The sequence below is a fragment of the Diadema antillarum genome, unplaced genomic scaffold, assembly GCF_040938485.1.
Source record: "Diadema antillarum isolate AM-2024a unplaced genomic scaffold, OU_Dant_1.0 seq00000512_RagTag, whole genome shotgun sequence".
In the NCBI taxonomy this organism is placed as follows: domain Eukaryota; kingdom Metazoa; phylum Echinodermata; class Echinoidea; order Diadematoida; family Diadematidae; genus Diadema; species Diadema antillarum.
The window spans coordinates 1794931-1800930 of record NW_027271466.1 but is presented as its reverse complement, the minus strand read 5'-3'; positions in this window follow the sequence as shown (position 1 = coordinate 1800930).

Below are 6000 nucleotides of genomic sequence, written 5' to 3'. Positions count from 1 at the left end.
TTTCAATCATGAACGAGTGGAGACGCTTGTAAACTACTTTTTCTAAAATTTTCGATATTGCAGGTAACAATGAAATGGGTCTATAATTTTTCACCATTAAGGGATCTTCTCTTTTATGAATGGGGATAACTTTGGCCGTTTTGAAGGAGTCTGGATAATTTCCGTTGAGTAGGGATAGATTGAATATATGGGTGAGAGGGGCTGCTAGGGGGTAAATTATTTTTTTCAACAAATTCACACTTAAATTATCAGACCCACAGGATTTACTACATTTCAAAAATCGAACAGTATCAATAATTTCCGATTCATTAATTGGAGTAAAAAACAAAGAATTTTGATTACTTTCGAATAAATAATCTTTATAATTCTTTGTATCATTTGTAGGAATAGATGCTGCTAAAGAAGGACCAACATTAACAAAAAAATTGTTAAAAATATTTGCAATTTGGTCAGGACTGGTAATAACATTATCGTTATGAGTAATGCTGTCAGGACATTCCGTAGGTTTCTTTTTGAGTATTTCATTAACAGTCCGCCAAAGAGCACTTTTATCATCCTTATTAGATTCGAGTTTATTCGAAATATATGATTTACGTGAGACTCGAATCAAAGTAGTTAGTTTATTTCTATATGTTTTATACCTTTTCATATTTTCAGGAGTAGGTTTTTTCAAAGATATTTTATAAAGACGGTTTCGAGTGAGAATGGAACGTATAAGACCTTGAGTAATCCAGGGTTGCCGAGCTTTTTTCCTTCCTTTTCTTTTGGGAGTTAAAGGAATGTGCTTATCACAATAATATAATAATTTTTGTAAGAAAATTTCATAAGAAGAATTAACATCTTGGAGTTCAAAGACGTCATTCCATTGTTCTTCAAATAAATCTTGATTCAATGAATCAATATTATGTGGCGTTACATTTCTATGCATTTTCAAATATTGTTTGGGTTGGTGACGTATTGGGGTTGTTACAGATTTATCATTTATTATAAAAATTGGTAGGTGATCGGATATATCTGAGTAAATAATGCCGTTCGTACAGGTTTCCGTTATTACGTTAAACATTATGTTATCTATTAATGTTTTGCTATGTGTGGTGTTATTTATTCTGGTAGGTTTATTGATGTGGGGATGCATTGAATTGGAAAATAATATGTCGTGGAAATGGGTAGGTTGCAATAAATCTATATTGTAATCTCCCATCAAGAAAATGGATTTTCTCTCTTCAAAGATTTCATTAACACAATGGTCGAAGTTATCAAAAAAAGATTGAATGTCATTTTGTGGGGGACGGCAAATAGTACCAACTATGATATTTTTTTCATTTTCATTTAGGATTTCAATAAATAAACTTTCTGCTTCCTGAATACACAAATCAGTTCGAATTTTAAATTCAATTTGATTATTGACGTACATGGCAACCCCACCTCCTTTGCCATGCTTTCTATCATTACGAATAAAATTGTAATTTTCAATGCCAAATAGGTCCGGGGAATTGGTGTGCAACCATGTCTCGGTAACTCCTATGACGGAAAATGGGAAATCATTGAGGGAACTTAAAAATAATTCAAATATTTCAAAATTTTTATTTAAACTTCTTATATTAAAATGAATTAAATTATGAACAAGTCTCTCGAGTATCTTAGATAATAGTGGCAATACAGAAATTGGTCTATAATTCCCACAGTCAGACATAGAATTCTTCTTATGAACAGGTATTACTTTAGCTAGTTTCATTTTCGACGGAAAAATGCCAGTTTGTAAAGATAAATTACATACATATGTCAAAGGTTTACTTATGAAATATATACTTGGTTTAACAATATCAATAGATACATTATCATATCCCGGACTTTTTCTTTGATTGATGCTCCTGATGACATCGATAATTTCACATTCAGAGATGGGATTAAAGAACATTGATTTATCGAACATTTTCGGCATAAAACTGGAAAAATTCACATCGGTAACAGGGAGTGATCGTGATAATGAGGTACCGATACTCACAACAAAAAAAAAATGTCAGCTGGTCACAGGTCGTAGCAAGACGTTCGATCCTTTGTTCGCTCTTCTGGAGCTCCAGCTGGAATGCTGAGTGTAGTTCAGTCGCCAGCTTCTTGTAGAGGCCATTATAAACAGCCTCAACAATGGTGCTGATAACAGCCGGGGATCGCAAGGCATTCGTGACTTCATCGGAGATCATTGTTCGGATGTCAGAAGCTGAGTTTGGATTGGAATTGGTCTCTTCGGTCCGCTGAGCACCAGAAGTAAGCGGTGTTGCACCCCTTTCTCCGGGGCTCTCGTCCCCGGGATCTTGGGACGAAGACTCCGTGGAAGCCATGGTAACCTCTTCTACTGCCTCGCTGGTGTTACGGAGCTTCTTTTTCGACTTGGATTTTGTGGACGACATGATTCAGAAATTGTCCAAGTTTACACGAAAAGTTTCCTGAGGTAGTAGATAACAACACCACAAGTTATTCAAGATCCATATGTCCGTGCTGAAGATCAAAATGAAGAAATAATCAGCAGAATTCGAAGCCAGGTCTTGTCTGCGTGCGTGCGTGCGTATTTTTATTAAAATCATGTCTGGTAGTCAAAGACTGATTTCCACATTTTAAAATCGTAATCATGAAAAATAGATTATTGCAGTTATACTCTGTATAAACAATGATATAAGGATTTGATGACAACAAACAAATATAACATTCGTGGCAAAAATAAAAAGTAAAACTAAGACTAAAACGACATAAATTTTCATGTCTCTCCGTCATAAACGTTATGTTGGTAACATGTGCCAAATCTCAAATCAAATGCTCAAACACTGAGGGATCTAGCCAAATTCATACCATATTCTTGCCTGCTTTATAAGATCGGAAAAAAGGGGGGGGGGGAGAAGAATGCTGTCTACAGGGCAGCACACCGCCCGACGCTGGCAAATGTCAAAATTCCAGGTCAATTACTAAAGACAAATAACGGCGTCAATCAGCTCAATTCACAATACCTTTCATAAAAAGTATCTGTTACGAAGGCAAAACACTAATAAAAGTTTGTACATCACACATTTACATGATTTAACGTTATCATGCGCCAAATTTCAAATCACATCGTCAAAACTGAAAAACCTGGCTAAATCCACAATATTTCAAAATAATTTTTATTGGCACATACTGTTACGGTTACCATCGAAAAACACAAATCAACCTAAAAAGAAAATCAAAATTAACACATCCACACATCACAGCAGTATGTGCATTTTTTTTTCTAGAAATATTGTCACCATGGCAGCCCATAATTCAACACCAACAAAACATATCTTTTCCATATCTCAAACCTACATACACAAATACCAAATCTCAAATCAAAAGCTCAACCGCCCCCCCCCCCCCCATACACATTTTATAACGTGTCGATGTTTTGGTGACCCTGCGTAGTCAATTGGTAGTAGAAGATTTACATAACTTGCACTTACATTAATGCCAAAACCCAATAAATATACAGACTTTACAATCCCCTGTATATTAATTACAAATATCTCCAAAGAAATCTGAAGGAAAGTCTTACAAATGACACATCTTGAAGAACGTTCGACAAACTTGAAGACTGTGAAACGAGTAGGTACATCTGCTTCTCTCCCTCTCCTTTTGAGTTTTGCGCTTCGAACAAGACGTACTGTCATCGGAGTTGTTAAACGCGTGAAGCTGGGCCATAACGATTAAGTTCTTTTCGTCGCGCTCAAGCTCGAACATGGTGAACCGGTAATAGAGAAGCTGTTGAGTTGAAAAGTGCTCCTTACACCGACAAGCGCAATCGAACCTGAGAATAGCGTCCTCGTCCTTGCAAGTTTTTGCTGGTTCCGATTCTACACGACCACACGCTAAAGTGCATCACGCGATTCGTCGGCATCCTCGTCGCTCTCAAAACTTTCGTCTGAGATGCTCATTTCGTCAGTTTCTGACACAGTAATAGCTTCGACGACTTCGCGCCACGTTGCGTTACTGAGGCTACTATGTCCACGAAAATTCGAATCCTGCAACTCCTCATTTTTTGTTGTTTTTATATAAATCCGCTCTGATGATTCGTGAATTTATATAAAACAGCAAAAAAAAAAAAAACAAAACGAAACGATATGCAATGATAGAACAATAGAACAGATGACAAGAAAAACAATGAAATGTCTGCCACCATGGCAATTGTTTCTTTGTTTGTTTGTTTGTTTGTTTGTTTTGTTTCCGTCATAAACATACATACAGATATAAAAGACAACATAAGGTACAGGGAAAATGATACATAATGCATAATATGATAAAAACATACACAGCAAATAAATAGTGTGACACATCATGGATATACAAAAAAAAAAAAGAAATAGAATGTAGGATCATAGAAAGATAACGACTGGATAGCCCATAATCAGCTGCACTTTTCTGGTGCCGGTCGTCTTCCATTGGGACCAGTTATAAAGAGGTATGGAAAAAAAAAAGAGAGCAGAATATTACATATTATATAAATACAACATTATAATAGTCTCATGAAAAATCTATAATGCAATGATTATACAAAATCTCAAGGCAAAATATGCTTTCTTGAAAAGTGTAGATACATTTCTTGTGTATCAGACAAATTATATAGATAAGTTTACACAGATGAAATCAAATCAATTCAGAAAGGGACCGTTTAAAATCCTTCAGTGACTTGCAGTCACGGACAGCATGCGGAAGGCTGTTATATAGTTTGGCTCCCCTGTAGAAAAATGCACGCTTGCAAAAGTTTGTCCGAGGTTTTGGAAGGCCAAGGCTGCTGTGCCGAAATTGGTAGGGTTTGGGGGAGTAAAATATATTTTCGTGTAAATAGGTAGGTGTTAGATTATTCAAAATCTTGAAAATCATTACTCCGGTATGAGATTTTTGACGGGATTTTAACGTTTCCTACTGTAATATATCATGCATTGACCTGACAGAAAAGTGTAATTTAGGATCAATCTTCAGAATATTTTGCAGTTTTTGCAGTTGATTTATATGTTTTTCACAAGAGGACTCCCAAATAACATTTGCATTTAATCGTAATTTACCTAAGCCTATCCTGGCAAGTACCAAGTCGGGCAATGTAATAGCATTATTCAATGCCTATTACAAAGGTTCATCTCTTCAACAGATTTCATCCTTTAGAAGGCATGGCTTCAGGTGGGCCGCGTAGTCACAATTAGGCAGCATCCATTAAATGGCCTTGGACACGCACATTTCGCAGTCAAGAAAGTTGAGTCATCGTGACAATCATCAGGTGTGTTATATTGTGCAAAACACTATTGCATCAGCAGTTCCTCTGGTTATATAATTGGCCTAATTCAAAACATAATCTGCTTGTAAAGAAGACAAGGTAATCGTCAGCCACATGGTCAATTGCAACATCCATTGGCCTTGACAACGCACAGAGAATAGTAAAAAAAAAAGTGGCAGAACACCCCTATAAGCAGGTATGTCATGCGCAAAGTCGCTTTCGCATCATCAACAGTCCCTCCATCGCATGGTCACATAACCTAAACCGGGCTCATGACCCCGCCAGGGACCTCGGGCTCGCCCGATCACCGGTGATCGTCGGCGACGGCCGGGGCCTGGGACGACGCCTCAACCCATCTTGAAGCACGCCAGCTTCGCTGACTCCCCTGAGTTCTGAGATCACCGCCGCCTTCGTGGTGATCGGGTGTCGTGACCACCGCCTTCGCGTCGTTCACGGCGCAGGCCCTCTGCGGCCAGAATCGAAGAGTGTCGTCTGCTTGTCTCTTTTGGTGATATTTTTCTCGCTTATACACTTGAACCATAGCCTACGACCTCGCAAGGAAACAAGGGCTTGCGTGATCACCGCTGATCATCAGCCAGGGACATTGCCAAGAACCACGCCTACCCACCGTCTCGTCCAATGTTGGAGCACGTCATACGCTGATCAAGTGTGATACAACCTACGTGTAGATAGGCCCATGTCCGTTTTGTGAGTGTGTGTGTTTCTGT